This window comes from Urocampus carinirostris, chromosome 7 (genome assembly GCF_059441175.1).
Source record: "Urocampus carinirostris isolate Australia breed hairy pipefish chromosome 7, RoL_Ucar_1.0, whole genome shotgun sequence".
NCBI lineage: Eukaryota > Metazoa > Chordata > Actinopteri > Syngnathiformes > Syngnathidae > Urocampus > Urocampus carinirostris.
Genome location: NC_142355.1, coordinates 33688383 through 33705202, shown reverse-complemented (window position 1 = coordinate 33705202; position 16820 = coordinate 33688383). Strand labels below are relative to the sequence as shown.

The 16820-nt window shown below is 41.4% G+C and overlaps 1 long non-coding RNA gene and 1 pseudogene across 1 annotated transcript; one reads left to right on the top strand and one right to left on the bottom strand.

The window, feature by feature from the left end:
- Window positions 1-1615: 1615 nt before the first annotated feature.
- On the bottom strand, window positions 1616-2845 carry LOC148363053 (uncharacterized). The gene is made up of 2 exons (XR_015850832.1): window positions 2726-2845; window positions 1616-2183 (listed from the first exon to the last, which is right to left on the bottom strand). It is a non-coding gene; the product is annotated as an uncharacterized LOC148363053 (long non-coding RNA).
- Window positions 2846-6968: 4123 nt separating this feature from the next.
- Window positions 6969-12451, top strand: LOC148363052 (uncharacterized; annotated as a pseudogene).
- Window positions 12452-16820: the final 4369 nt, after the last annotated feature.

Genomic DNA, 16820 nt, shown 5'->3' with positions numbered 1-16820 from the left:
TTGTAAAGAATAAGAATAAGAAGTAACTGTTTACAACATTTTAACTTGTTTTTTATTTAAATAAAAAAAAAAATCATACTAAAAAAAAAGTATAATAAAATAACCTTTAAAGAATATGGTATATATATATATATATATATATATATATATATATATATATATATATATATAGAAGATGATCGCTCAATTATTTTGTAAACTAACGTGACAAACTGTCTTGGTGCTGGGTAAAACTATTTCAATACAAATAACTGGTTAAATAAATATACCTGTAAAAATAAGTAACGTTATCTAGAAGATAATATATTGTTTTGCAACATTTTAACTGACATACGGGTAGTTTTTGTGGTAAAATAAGGAAACTCCACTAAATAATCAAAATGATCTTAAATAGCTGATCCTTTCGGGATTTTTTTTCAACCAAATTTACAAACAAGTGCATACAAAATTTAAAAATGTATTAGGTATATTTTCAAAATAATGATATCATAATTAAATAATAATACCAATGAGAAAATCTTCTCTTAAATAACTTTATCTTATCCAAGAGATGTTTTATTATTAGATATAGAGTTTGACATGGATCTCGATTATTGGGGAAAAATACCAAGATTAGAAAAAAAATAAGCAAAACTACAATCTGTTAGTGCACCTAGAGCACCAATTCCGCTTATTTTGAGTATATATTTTCCTTTTTAATAGCAAATCAAGTAAAATTGTCTTAACATGATATAAAATACACTTAAAACAAACACAGTTTCTCTCTATAGAACTAAGTTTATTAATATTTTTTGTAACCATTTACAAAAAAACAAAAAAAAAAATGTAAAATCATCTTAAAACACGTTGGGTTTCCTTCAGATGTGCTAGGAATATATATATTTTCAGTACCTTGCTATTCTCCACTCCCCAGCCTTCAGGTATTTGTCCCGAAATCACATCTCGACTTCAACTCACGTGTTTTTTTCCGAGTGAAATTTTTCAAAAGGCTCATAAAGCCCCTGATTGGCTCCTTGTTGATAATTTAGTATCTGTTTTTTCTAGCAGGTTGGTGCAACGGAGGTAGCGAGTGTTGCCTAGCGACGGCCCACAACATCAGCATCGAAACGTTCGTCAAAGGCGTTACACGTCTCCATGACTTGGCCGGCGGGCAAACTCCGCTTACACGTTTACGCTTCGGTTGAAGCCAAGGACAAAATCGTTCAGTTTCAAATCCTATTGAGGAGAAATATCGCATGTTCTGACTGATGGATATTTCCTCCGCTGGATAAATACACACTTTGAAAACATAAATATGTATTTTCACGTAGTGGCTCTATTGTTTTTCCTGCTATTTCCTTGCAACAGATTTGACATGCCGCCAAAGGTAGGACAACGTGAACTCTTTTGTTTTCCTTTTATTTACCGGATGATATTTTTTGATAGACTATTGCTATGTTTATATGCAGGCAATAATTGGGAATGTTGGATTGAATTGTGTTCGGGTTAAAATTTGAGATTGTATTAGGACGAGGAAAAGAACACACTCTGAGTTGGGAATTTCGGTTTTTGATAGCCCTTCCATCAGAGGCGCGTGCTTCCAGAATTGACTCAGAAAGGAAAACACACGCTCCGCCCATGGCTAGAGGCTCATTTATTGTAAAACACAAGAATGAAACAACACATCTGATTGGAAGATAAAACAAATCACGTGCTCGTAAGAGGCATTCTGTTTAGATGATTTCTTTGGTTACATGGTGTGATATACACTGCTGGCCATTACATATACATATAACAAAGTTTTGACCCCCCAGAGTGCTTATTTGTAATAAAAAATAAGGTTTTGCATATGTATGTCATGTTTCATGCCAAATATTTATTTCATTATTATTATTGTCAATAAATCAAGAAATTACAGAACTTTGTTTTGAAAAAGCATCAACAGGAACTCCAACTGGTCACAGGATACACCTTCAGTGACTGATGATCATCATCAGCTTTAAAAGGCCAGGCGCAAACGCCTGCTCACTCTCATTTCTTCACGCTTGCTGCCAGGACCGCAGCCTGAAGGGGGAGCCTGGTTTGCCTTTTCTTCCTTGGACAGTGGGGACAAAAATGCCTGATATGACTTTGGTGAGGAGGCCTGGCGCACTCCGGCCACAAGGCTGGGGTTGCCCATGTCTCTCTCTCCCCTTCTCCATCATCTGAAAAAGTCATGATGAAGTCAACAAACATGATGCTCCGCCCCACCGAGGTACGCAAGAAATGATAACGAAACAAACTGTCTTGGTGCTGGGTAAAAAATATTTCATTTTGACATCCTATGAAATAATTCCCGATGACTTGAAATAGTTGATTACCTTAAAACCGGGCTTATTGATTAGTACTTTCACCCGCTGCAGAATCACCCCGTCCCCCTTTTTAAGACGGTCAGCTCTTGTGTCAAGAATGTCCACTGTTAAATTTTCCTTGCCATGTAAATAAATGATAGTATGTTCAAAATGAAACCATGTTGCATTATTTATTTGTGTGTCTATATATGTTTCCTCTCAACTGACCAATCATTATCATTATATATGAACTTCAAAATCGATGATTTGAAGCTAAAATACAATATGTATTGAAACAAAAAGAGGCTTTTTGGAAAGTAAATCTGATGGGGAATCGTCAGCACCATGCTCTGGTCGACTCAGTAACCATCACACTAGATTCTAAACCAAATACATATCATTTAAAGAAATTCTACCTGCAGGTGAGTCAAATCTTTAGCGAGATCAGGTCTGCGAGACAACGCTCAGAGGAAGCGCAAGAGAAAAACAAGCTGCTGGTTGAAATATATCCACTTGTTGCCAAAGCAAGGTGCCTCTCACAAACGCTGTACTTGTATTTCCTTCTCTCTCTCGCTCTCTCCCTTTCTCTGTCACTCTCTCTCTCACTTTGACTCGCTCTGTCTTTCTTTTTCTCTTCCTTTGTTCCTCATTGTCTCTTTTTCTCTGTGTGTCTTTTTACTTTCTTTGCTCTCTATTCCTTGTTTCCTTTTCGCTCTCTTTTCTCTCTTTCTCTTTCTCCTTCTTTTACTCTTACTCCCTTTATTTCTCTCTTTCTCTTTTCTCCCTTTCTCCCTTTTTCTCTTTCTATTTCTCTTTGGATTTCTTTTACTCTTACTCCCTTTATTTCTCTCTTTCTCTTTTCTCCCTTTCTCCCTTTTTCTCTTTCTATTTCTCTTTGGATTTCTTTTTCTCTCTCTTTCTTTCCCCCTTCCCTCACTATTTCTCTTTATCTGTTTTGTTTCTCACATCCTTTATTTCTCACTTTCTCATTCTTCATCCCTTTTTCTCTCACTCTCTACTCCTCTCTCTTTCACTACCTCTGTCTCTCTTTTCTCTTCCTTTATCCCTCTGTCTCTTTCTCTATGTGTCTTTTATCTTCATTTGCTCTCTCTTCCTTGTTTCCTTTTTTTCCTTTTCTTTCTTTCCCCTTTTCTTACTCTCTCTCTTTCTTGCTTTCCCCTTTTCTCATTCTCTCCTTCTCTTTTCTCTACTCCTCTCTTTCTATTTCTCTTTGGATTTTGTTCTCTCTCTCGCTTTCTCTCTCTCGCTTTCTTTCTCTCTCGCTTTCTCTCTCTTGATTTCTCTCTCTTGATTTCTCTCTCTTTCTCGCTTTCTCTCTCGCTCTCGCTTTCTCTCTCTATATATTTCTCTCTCTTTCACTCCCCCTGTCTCTCTTTTCTCTTCCTTTATCCCTCTGTCTCTTTCTCGATGTGTCTTTTATCTTCATTTGCTCTCTCTTCCTCATTTCCTTTTTTTCCTTTTCTTTCTTTTCTCTTTTTTTACTCTCTCTCTTTCTTGCTTTCCCCTTTTCTCATTCTCCCCTTCTCTTTTCTCTACTCTTCTCTCTTTCACTACCTCTGTCTCTCTTTTCTCTTCCTTTATCCCTCTGTCTCTTTCTCTATGTGTCTTTTATCTTCATTTGCTCTCTCTTCCTTGTTTCCTTTTTTCCTTTTCTTTCTTTTCTCTTTTTTTTACTCTCCCGAGTTAAGATGAGTTTGACACCCCTGTTACAATGTATGTGTTCGACCCGGTACCTGTGTGCGAGTCTTTACTTAGAGACAATATCCAACATTAAAAAAAAACCAAGCTGTAAACATAGCCATCGAGTTGGTGTTGTATATTTTCCTGCTGGCATTTGTAACTCCATTAGCTCCATTTGGAGCAATTAATGAGGTCCACTACAAAGACCCGAGTTTGCGTTTATCATTCGAGCCAAATCGCAGACCGAGAGCGCTCTCACTGTTTGTTCCATTCGAGGGAATTACTTTCCCTTCTTTTGGAACCAAGATTCACTTTTGCTGATATAAACTCTTTGAAATAGAATGGTCCTGGCATCCCAGGATGAAGATTAATGACACAACTTTAGGGCACAGCTTTCTTTGATTAGAGCTCTTTTATTTTGGTAACTATCTTGTGTTTGTGCTACAAAGTGATAATAACATTAGCATATTTTGCAGCTAGTAGATATGTCTATGTACTTTTTTCTCATATACAAAGAAATTATCTCTTAAAATTGGCAAAATAATCTACCATGTGTGTTGATAAACGAGATTTTCTTTTGTAAAGATAGCTTATCTTGTTTTTCTAGGAAAAATAAGCTATTCATACTTAAAACAAATAAAGTTGTTGTCACGGTTGCCATGGTGCCAAATTGGCCCCGCCCATGTGGCGCCAGCTGCGGCTCATTAACAGATTGGCTTTCCATCTTTTTAAGCTCAGTGCGCGCTCTCTTACTTGGTCAGTCCGTTAACGAACTTCTGCCCCGCAAGACGTGGGTTTCGACTCGGTCCTGTTCCTGTTGGTATTTCCTGCCTGGTATTATTCCCGTTTATTTTGTCCTGTTTTATTTCGGTTTCCGGTTTTGTCTATTTTCGTCCAGTTTATTATTTTCTCCTTTTTTCGTTCCCGTCTAGTTTCTCCTGTTTATTTTCGATATCCTAATTCATTATCTATCCTGTCTGTCCTGTCCTGTCTGGTATCGACCCCATCTGTCCGATATCAATCTCGTCGGTCTCTGGCTTCCTGTCAGTCCACGCCAGACCGCTGCCTAACATGCTTGACACCCCATTTCCCGTAAAATAAAAGGCTTGTGTGAGAACGTCACGCGTTTGGGTCCTGTTCCTGTTCTTGCTCACGACAGTTGTCTTATTTAGGGGGTGGAAGAATATATAACGGGATTTTTTTATACTAGATGGAGAGTTATGCTAGTTTTTGGTATATTTTGGTTATTTCCCCAGAAATATGTTTTAAAAAAAAAAACTTAAAATAATAAAAATAATACTTAAATGTTTATAACTATCTTCTAGCTGAACAAGAACATTTTTATTACAAAGAGTATTTAATAAAGATGTTGGCCCTGCTCTGCTAGACCTGGCAATGTCTTACAGACTGGACAGACAGCAGCCCATGATTTTCTGGGCGTGGTTCATAAGGTCTATTTAGTAGAATAGAAATTCTGCGAGTGTTAAATCTCATGTTTTTCGTTAAGAATATGGATATAAATCTTTCCATTTACAAATTTGTCTTTCACAGTTTAGTGTGCTTGTTTAGGGTGGGGATGGCCCTGGCAAAGAAATGATCTCCGACCCTGTTAATCCTTGTTTCAATGAACCCATAGCATCTTCCAGCAGGCAGACAGGTGGTAGCCAGGGTGAGAGGAGTCTGGAAAATGTCGCCAATGTTCTCCAGACTGGGCAGAGAGCTGCCCATGATTTTCTGAGCACATTAAAACAATTGAATTGAAATATCTTTATTGTCATTGAAAACAACATAGTGAAACATTTTATGCAACAAAATTAGACATGGCAAACCTGTAAAAAGGAATTAAAAAGGATAAAAGTAAATAAATAGGCAAAACTATTTACAACATAATGTTTAGAGACTGGCAGTTATTATAATGCAATAATAATGCAGTGGAAAAAATAGTGCATTGTAAGAATGGTGCAATATAAAGCAATGCAATGACATTTAGCAACCATAAAAACATTTGAAATGTACATTTTCATAGTTATGTGCACTTGTTAGGGGGGGTTACTTGCCCTGAAAGGCTAGGCCTAAAAATGAGAAGAAAAATGTTAATATTTGGTTCCTGTAGTTTGAACTCTTCCTTGAGCTTTGTAGCATTCATTTTTTGTTTTCTTGTAAAGTATAAAAAAAAATACTTAAAATGGGTACAATTATCTATCAGTAGGGTGAGAGAAGTTCTTAAGAACATTGTCGGCTCTGCTGCACTAGTCCTCCAGACTGGGCAGGGAGCGGCGTATCATTTTCTGGGCTGTGTTGATGACTTTGTGCGAGGATATAACATTTTCATTTGCAGTGCAATGTAGATTTGGTTAGTTGGGTGGGTGGTTGCACCCCTTAACCACACGGTTCGTAGGGGTACCATTTCCTACGGTGTGTCATGTGTCATGATTACTGATGTGACTCACCTGTACCCGCTCATTTGACGCGAACCGTCGCAGGTTCTGATTGGCTCCCTGTCACTACTTGAACCCAGTCCTGTCAGTCCCCTGTTGTCAGTCCGTCTGAGAACCTCAGTGTATACTAGGCAAGCCTTTTTCGACCCTGACTCCCAACTGTCCGGTTTTTGCTCCTGTCTGCTACGACCCATTTTGATACTGACCACGTCCCGTCCCGGCTTTCGACCCGTTATGATCCTGACTACGTCTACTCTCCCGTTTTGGCTTACGACTCATTTCCGACCACGCCTTGCTCTCCCAGTCCCGGCTACCAACCCTTTTTTCCGTCCCTGACACCGCCATAGCTCGCTACGGAAGATCCACTTCCGTGTTCTGATCACAATCTGAGTATGAGAGCGACTTGCTTCCCGCGTCAAGCGAACACCGGATCGTCGGCGCAGCCCTTTCTCTTTCCTTCAATGAAACTTTTCAGAAACGTTACGCAATTGGGTCCTGTTTCCGCTCTGGTCCTGACGCCATGGGCAAGTACAGCCTGGTAGCGCCCATCCCTCTTGATTATATTGACACAAGGCCCTTAGTTTTTGTTTCTACTACTTGCTACATTTCTCCTTGTTGTTACCCTGTCGTCTTCCGCCTCTCAAATAAGGTTTCTTTAATAAAAGTTTTGAAGAATCAGGATAAAGCTGTGCTCCCGACCTTCCAGAACCCCATCAGCTCCTCTTTAATAACAGCGGTTTTCTCTTTTCTTTGCCGCTGCCAATTTGCCCCCGGTGTTCCGTGCAACACTTTCATCCCCTGTGATCGTCATCCGGCTGCACAACACAGCAAGAGTCTGCAGCATAATCGCCGCGGGAGGGGGGGGTCCTATATACTATAGGAGCCAGACGGACGGCTCTTCTGTCTTTATAAGGAAAGGGAACATTACCGAACTCCCGTTAAGCAAAGGCTTTCATCGAGAGCCGTAAAACGATCAGCAGGCTCGATTCGAGGGATCATGCGACTACTTGCGGCATTATGGTAGAAAGCTTGATGGACATATCTGAAATTCTCAGCCCGCGCGGCGCTGCGTGTCTCGTTAGGCATGAAGCTCATTACCGTGAAAATGTCGGGCTGATGTGTGAAGGGTCATCAGTCCGGGACTCAGAAGTCGGTCATGGGAAATAATACAGACTCCCGAGGGAGAACACTTGGAAAAATAGACAAAGTCGCGTTCGCTTGAAGTGATAAGCGCAGAGCTTCCTGGCTAGCGCTATGCTAAAGCCAAGGGATTTCCCGACTTTTGAGTTGAGGACCATATTTTGGGAAAAAAAAAACATTTCGGAAAATCTCGTTCTTAAAAAAAATGGTAGAAAAGAAAAAACAGATTCAAATGTATCAATTGTATAAAGTCGATGCCTTGTTGCTCTTAGTTAAAGTATTAAGCACAGACCTTCCTGGCTAGCGCTATGCTAAAGCCAAGGGATTTCCCGACTTTTGAGTTGAGGACCATATTATGGAAAAAAAACGATTTCGGAAAATCTCGTTCTTAAAAAAAATGGTAGAAAAGAAAAAACAGATTCAAATGTATCAAATGTATAAAGTCGATGCCTTGTTGCTCTTAGTTGAAGTATTAAGCACAGACCTTCCTGGCTAGCGCTATTCTAAAGCCAAGGGATTTCAGACCTTTGAGTTCAGAACTATATTTTGGAAAAAAAAAAAAAGATTTCGGAAAACCTCATTCTTAAAAAAAAAAGTAGAGAAGAAAAATATATATTCAAATGTAGCAAATGTATATAAGGGAGGCTGTCGTTATTATTGATATGACTCACCTGTGCCCGCTCATTTGTCGCCAACCGAGTTATGATTGGCTCCCTGTCACTATTTGAACGCAGTCCTGTCAGTCCCCTGTTTTCAGTCCGTCTGCGAACCTCAGTGTAAACTAGGCAAACCTTTTTTGACCCTGACTCCCACCTGTCCCGTTTTTGCTCCCGTCTGTCTCCGGCTACGACCCGTATTGATCCTGACCATGTCTGCTCTCCGGTCCCAGCTGACGACCTCTTTTCGTCCCGGACTACGTGTACTCTCCCGTTCTGGCTTACGACGCGTTTCCGACCTCGGCTTGCTCTCCCGGTTCCGGCTATCGACCAGTTTTTCCATCCCTGACACCGCCATCGCTCGCGACGGAAGATCCACTTCCGTGTCCGGATCACAATCCGAGTACAAGAGCGACTTGCTTCCCAGTGAACACTGGATCGTGGGCGCAGCCCCTTCCTCTTTTCTTCAATAAAACTTAACGTAAAGAAACGTAACGCAATTGGGTCCTGTTTCTGTTCTGGTCCTGACAGAGGCAGTTAAAAAATATACGAATATTCAACTTTGTAGTGGTAAACAGAGAGCTTCCTTGCTAGTTATTTGCTAAAACCCTGGGATTTCCCAATGTTTGACTCAAGAACCATACATCTACAAAAATATTCTTCAAAATTTGTAAAGGAAGTTTAAACTTAAGCACACACTCAAAATATGAAGAGAAGGCATACATGGATTTTGAACTTGCATGGAGAAATTTCAATAAGGTTCTCTTCAAAATAACTATTAAAAAAATGTAAAAGAAGAAGATATATATATTCAAATTACTAAATTTATAAAGGAGATGCTTGCAAAAATAAACAAGGCTGCATTTACTTGAAGTAGTCAGTACACAGCTTCCTGCATAGCGCTAAGATAAAGACCCAGGATTTCCCGACCTTTAAGTAGAAAACCATATTTTTGCAAAAAAAAAACCGTTCTCCAAAAAATAATTATTGAAAAGACATGTAAAAGGGAGAAAGATATATCTATTAAACCATTTCATTCAATTTAAAAAAATCACGAAGAAGAAAAACGAGAAAGGTTCGAATGAGCTAATTTATTTTTACTGATTTGTACTATATAAAACTATAAAGTAATATAATAAATTGTAAAAATATTTACAAATTACAAATTTACCGGTTTATGTTGGATGGAAGGGGTGAAACGTGCTCTAGTTCCGAGGTTGGTTATTTTAATGGATGGAAGAGTGTGTGCAAGAGATAGATGTGAATGGCGAAGGATAGTTAAGAATGACTGATATCATATATGATGCAGAGGGGGTAAACCAGCGTATGACAAACCGAAGGTTTATAAAAGTCAGTTTTGCTTGTGCTTACTCCATGGCCAAGGAGTGTTTTGGTACAGAGGAGTAGAAAGGCAGCAATATAGCACCTGCAAAACAGTCCAACAGAAGGGAAATCAAGGCTCTCAACTTGCAGTACAAACATGCTAATCCCAGAGAGAAGGAGGGCATAAAAGACTTGACCACTGAACTTCGAGGACAATTGTGCAGACTAAGAAGGGCAGAGAGGTCTCGGAGACTGAGAAAGGAAAAGGAGGTCCAACGTGCTCAGTTCACTAAGAACCCGTACAAGTTCACCTAAACCTTGTTGGGGGAAGCAAGACCTGGGAGACTGACCAGCCCTAAAGAAACGATAGAAGGTTTCCTTAAAGAAAGTCACAGTGACACCTTTTGAGGCCAAGCATTGGACATCCACCCAAGGATTGGAAGCAGCAAAATCCCGGAAGAGAAGCTCAACATTAAGGAGCCATCATGGAGAGAATTCCAGGACGTTGTGAAAAAAGCCCGGTCATCATCTGCCCCAGGACCCTGCGGTATACCTTACAAAGTGTACAAGAGATGTCCAATGGCTGTGGAAACTACTGCGGAGAATTTGGATAAAGGGCAAAATTCCAACATCCTGGAGGAGAGCGGGTGGGTGCTTTGTGCCCAAAGAAAAAGACTCATCTGACATAAGCCAATTCCGAACCATTTCTCTACTAAGTGTTGAATGTAAGATCTTCTTCTCAGTCCTGGCACAGAGGCTGACAACGTACATGGTCAAGAACAAATATATTGACACATCAATGCAGAAGTGTGGCATCCCAGGGTCCTCTGGATGTCTGGAGCACACAAGCATCGTCAGCCAGTTGATCCGCGAGGCCAAGGAAAGCAGAGGAGACTTAGCAGTCGTCTGGCTAGACTTGGCCAATGCATGTGGTTAAATTCCCCATGATCTCATCAACACTGCTATGGAGCATTACCATATCCCACAGCACATAAGGGGAATGATCACCTCCTACTTCAGTGGATTCAAGTTTTGGTTCCAAACCACCCAGTTTACCACCCAGTGGCAAGACTTGGAGAAGGGGATCTTCACGGGTTGCATCATCTCCCCCATCCTGCTTGTTTTGGGCATGAATCTACTCATCACTGCCGCGGTGAAGGAGACCAGAGGGCCGATGACGAGGTCTGGCATATGTCAACCTCCGTTGAGATGCTTTATGGACGACCTCACTATTACAACAGTAACCCATGTGCAAGCAAGATGTATCCTGAAGGCACTTGACGAGGTAGCAACTTGGGCTCGGATGAAATACAAGTCTAGAAAGTCAAGAAGCATGGTGATCAGGAGTGGGAAGGTCACAAGCAGGTTTCAACTTCGAATCCAAGGAGAAAACATACCATCAATCAAAGATATCCCAATAAAATGCCTCGGAAAGTGGTACGATTCATCTCTGGGCGAGAGGGGCAGCGTTCTCAGGACAGTAGAGCAGGCTAATGAGTGGCTGCAAAGGATTGAGCTATCAGGACTACCAGGCAAGTTCAAGACTTGGTTGTTACAGTACGGTCTGCTACTAAGACTGCTGTGGCTGCTAACGATCTATGAAATCTCTATGATGGCGGTTGAAGGAATTGAGAGGAGGGCAAATAAACATCTCCGCAGGTGGCTTGGGATTCCACCAAGCTTCACATCATTAGGGCTTTACATCAGGTCGGAGCAGCTGCAGTTTCCCCTGTCTTCGGTAGTGGAAGAGTTCAAGGTGGCCAAGTGTAGGGCTGTCATGATGCTCAAAGATTCCAGCGACGAGATGGTTAGGGGCGCGGGCGTGATTGCAAGATCGGGCGTAAATCGGCAGCAGACAGCCAAGTACATCAGGCAGAGGGCAGGCTGAGGTTGGCATGTCATCGGAAATGCATGCATAGGGCGTTAGGGACTAGGGTCTACTCATTTCCAGCAATGGTCAAAAGGTGATCCAAGGCAGAGGAGAGACATGGTGCAGGCCAAAGTCCGTCAACTGGAGGAGGAAGGCAGGTGGTCCAGGGCGGTGGAGCTTGGAGTCCAAGGAGCCTGGACGAAGTGGGACCCACCAAAGCGAAGGTTCACCTGGCCAGAACTCTGGAGGTTGGAACCGTTCCGGATCTCTTTCTTGCTCCGGTCAGTGTATGACACCCTTCCAACACCAACCAATCTGTACAGGTGGGGGTTGAGGGAGGACCCAACGTGCAGGCTATGTGGTGGGAGAAGGACACTGGCGCATATTCCGTCAGGATGCCAGATTGCTCTTAGCCAGGGCAGATACCGCTGGCGCCATGACAAGGTCCTCGGTGCACTGGCTTACATCTTGGAGCAGGAAAGGCAGAAGAAGCACCAACCTCAACCCAGTCCAATACATTCCATCCAGCTTGTCAGGGAAGGGGAGTAACCAGCATCCTCCAAGAAGACCAAATAGAGCCTCCTGCAAACAGCACCAGCGTGGGAGATGAGGGTAGACCTAGGAAGGAAATTACACTTTCCCCAGGTAGTCTAAACTTTGAGGCCAGACATTGTGATTTGGTCAGAGGAGGCTCAAAATATCATCCTGATTGAGCTAACTATACCGTGGGAAGAAGGATGCAGCGAAGCCCATGAAAGGAAAAACGCCAAATATCAAGAACTGGTCCAACAGTGCAGGGACAAGGGATGGCATACCTGGCTATTCCCAGTTGAGGTCGGGTGCAGGGGCTTCCCAGCACAGTCTGTATGTGACACAATAACAGCTCTGGGAATAAGTGGAATGGAAAGGAAGGTAGCTGCCAAAAGGGTGGGGGAAGCCGCGGAGAGAGCCTCTTGCTGGCCCTGGAGTAGGAGAGAGGAGTTTAGCTGGGGACCAGGAGAAGATGGACAGTGACTGGTCATCAGTGCCGGCCCGCCAACTCGAGGGCGTTGTGGTTAAGGGTCGAAATGCCCAGTGACGGTCGCACACCACCTGACGACATCTTCTCCTGGTTGAAGGCTACAGTCACTGTTTGAGTGACTGCAGAAGTTGCATTGATTAGAAGTGTATGTAATAGTAGTAGTATATGAGCAGAACTATTTTGTCATAACCACAGCAGAAGGTGGACCCAGATGCGTAACGTTACTCACAAGTTTTTTGAAATATGGAGGAAAGGCAGCGCCAGCGATCCGGTGCTCGCTGGATCGGAGCGTGTTCCGAATGCGTAAGTGGATCTTCCGGAGCGGGAGATCGCAGCGTAGTTAGACGGAAAAATAGGTCGTTAGCTGGGACATCAAAACGTGGTCGGGGTCAAAAAACGGGTCGTTAGCCGGGACGGGAGATCAAAACGTGGTCGGGGTCAAAAAACGAGTCGTAGCAGGGAAGAAACGGGGATATCAGGAACAGACGAGCGAAAACGGGTGACAAAACGGGGCCGACGGGCATCAGAGTCAAAAAATGCTTGCCTTGAGAAAACAGGTTCGTTGACGGATTGACAACAGGCGAGTTAAAGGAATGAGCTTAAGTATGACGGGTAACCAATCAGGTAACCAGCAGCAGCTGGCGACAAACAAGCGGGCACAGGTGAGTGTAATGAGTACCGTATTTTTCGCAATATAAGGCGCACCGGGTTATAGGGCGCACCCCGAAAAAATCGTTTTTGGTCCTATTTTTGACATACATAAGACGCACCGGATTATAAGGCGCTACAATGGGAACGTAGACAAAACAGTCAGATAGTTCAGTCAAACTTATTACCCCCTTAACATTCTCAAAGCTTGCAAAGACGCAAATACGTGTCGAGAACACGTGCGGATGCGGTGTCCGTACGATGTCACTCAAATGCATCGTTCCATCATTTGGAACGTTAAAGTCTTGGGATTCAAGAAATGCCACACATTCCTTAGTTTCTATTTTCTTTTTCGCTCGCAACTTTACTGTGCATATGACAATAAACACTTGGAATTGAGTTGAATTTAAAAATAGACACTCCATTCCATCCATTATCTGCACCGCTTATCACAGAAACATCGAGTTCAGTCTGAAACAAGATACAGGGACAATATAAAACCCGGAGTAGCTCACCGAAGTCGTTGTGTTCATAATAATGTGCAGCCAATGTCCTCTTATATCCGTGAGGGTAGTAAATCCAGGAGAATAAAATGTTTACGAATACAGAATAGAAAAAAATGCTTTCTGTGTGCCGTCAGCCACGTGCTATACGCATTCATCTTTTTCGGCCAATTGCAGGCTTTGTTTTGCCGCTTCAGCCAATGCCAGCCTGTAAATGATAAAAAGGATCCGCCTCTTGACCTCTGAATAACTTTAGCCATTAGTGATCGATTCAACTGATGATTGACACATCTTTTTCGGCCAATTGCAGCCTTTGTTTTGTTGTTTAAGCCAATGCCAGCCTGTAAATGATAAAAAGGATCCGCTCCTTGACCTCCGAATAACTTTAGCCAATAGTGATCGATTCAACTGATGATTGACACATCTTTTTCGGCCAATTGCAGCCTTTGTTTTGCTGTTCAAGCCAATGCCAGCCTGTAAATGATAAAAAGGATCCGCCCCTTAAATAACTTTAGCCAATAGTGATCGATTCAAATGATGATTGACACATTGGTAAGCCAATGAAACGCCGGTAAATAAATCCCAGCATACACCGCGTACTACTTGGCGTTCGGGGGAAAATCTTGTCGGCGGCTGCAAGTTAGTTGGAAAACTTAACGTTGATTCACAAATAAGGCGCATGGTCAGCTTTTGAAAAAAATAAAGGCTTTTAGGTGCACCTTATAGTGCGGAAAATACGGTAATTGTAAATTAAGCTACTTTTAGTTATTGTGTATTTCTCAGACTTCTATGTTACAAATTAAATTGCTATGAAATTAACCTGTTTTTCTATTTTAATACACAAGTAATCATTCACGCACACACATAGTCTCATACAAAAATCCACGCATTTCAGTCTTTTTCCATTGTATGTAATGTAATGCGCATGCATGACTCCAGTGTATGTACTGCGCATGCGTGACTTTTCAAGAAATACGCGCTACTGAACCGGAAGTGCTCAGAGAGATTCGGACAACCAAACGGGCCACGTTGGCGGATCGCTCTCCTACTGCAGTAGTCCTTTTCAACGTTATTTCCTGCCTCTGCCTGAACTCATTGGTCAACCATGGGTTCATATCTTTTTGAACTCAACATTTTGACATATTTACTGACAATTTATTTTACTACAAATATAAAAATCTAAAAAAACAGAGGAAACAGGTTCGTTGACAGATTTATATCCGTCAAAATTTTTTTTTAAATTTTGTTATCCTTTTGTGTTTGTTTTTGGATTGAACTTTGGTGATACCTGGTGACAGATGGCTTTAACTTGGGGGCCACACAACTGGACAAACATTCTCTCGGGCCGGACTAGTAGATTAGAGAGAAAGAAAAAAAAGAGAAATAAATAAGAGAGAGGGGAGGGAAAGTAAAGAGGATGGGACAAAGAGAGAGACAGAGACAGAAAAACAAAAGAGATGAAAATAGAAATAGTGAGTGAGGGAAATCCAAACGAAATCCAAAGAGAACTGGAAAGAGAGAAAGAGGGAAAATTAAAGGAGGGAAAGAGAGAAGGGGACACAGAGAGAAGGAGGAAGCAAGAGAGAGAGAGAAAGAAACAAAAGAGAGAGAAAAGGAAAAAAGAGAGAACAAAAGAAGGTAAAAAGACACAGAGAGAAAGAGACAAAGAGGAACAAAGAACGTGAAAGAGAGAGAGAGAGAGAGAGAGAGAGAGAGAGAGAGAGAGAGAGAAAGAAAGAGAGATGGAGAGAGAGAGAAATACAAGTACAGCGTTTGTGAGAGGCACCTGGATTTTGCAACATCAAGTGGATATTTCAACCTACAGCTTGTTTTTCTCTTGCGCTTCTCTGAGTGTTGTCTCGCGGGCCGGATTCAATCCCTTAGTGGGCCTGATCCGGCACGCGGGCCGCCTGTTTGACACCCCTGGTCTAGAGTATTCTTCAGGTTTTTCCTTGTTCTCCTCCTTTAGTTTTCAAATGTGAAATTAAAACAATTGTCATAAGAAATTAAGTTCCTCTCAGGCAAACGTAAAAAAAATACATAGATAAATTGATAAAATGCTGTATATAAATCTGGATGACATCATATTTATTTTGTGGGCAGAGGTTTGAAATGAGTGTTTGAATATGTTATTTTTAAAATCCTGTATGGTTTCCATCATTCATGGACATATATAAACATAAGCTTAATGGCTAAAGATAACACTCTTAAAACAGAGCACAGTCCCATTCCTAATTGCCTTTTGCTTCCTCTCCCTTGGAATGTATTATTGAATACAAAGCAAAATACCTGTCGGGCTTCTATTTCGATGTGCTTTCCGTACGAGGAACTCAAACATAAACAAATTCAGAATCAAATCCAATCGTATAAAAAAATGGTGGCACCCCTAATGATTTTCTTGATTTTCCTTCATGGGTTCTCAATAAGTCTGACTTAAAGGACCCCCCAATTCACCACTATTTACCCTAAAAATTTGATTTCAAACGTATCCAATGAAAGGATTGAAGGGTTTTTTCTTTAAATAAACAAAATGACCAACAAAACCCCAAAACGATTTCAAGCACTTGTAGGGCAAATATGCCCAGCACAAAAATGACGCTTTGGAATGGATGGAACGACAGTGTACCCTTTTGGACAGTTCTCGAACGTACCAATTCACCATGTACAACAATGAAATCGGATGACATGAAGTTTTGAATGTAATTAAAAGATCCAAGGGAACGTTTTAAAAAAAAAATGTTCTCACATGCGTAATTATATCTACTGGAGGGACATTCTAAGTACAGAACATCAAGCTAATTTCTCATTCCTTTGGCTTTCTCACAAATTTAACAACTTCAAACACCGTCACCTGATACTGCGAGTATCAGATAACTAAGACCACGCCTATAAAGGTATGATCTGGTCGAGTGTCACTGGTCCATATAAAAATAATTGGCTAAGGCTGGGGTCAGGAACCTTTTTGACCCAAAGAGCCATAAAAGCAAAAAATGTTTTCAAAAGAAATTGGGAGAGCCACATCATACATTTTGAGACAAAATTGAAAAAACTGCCATACACGCTCTTGAGACAAAAGCTAATTCTTCAGCACATTTGATTTCACTGTGTGTCATTTGATGATTTAATCAAATGTATGAAATAATAATGCCAAATCCTGTGTCCCAAATCATTGTAAATGTGCCATTTACAATTTGTCTTCCACCCTAAGTTA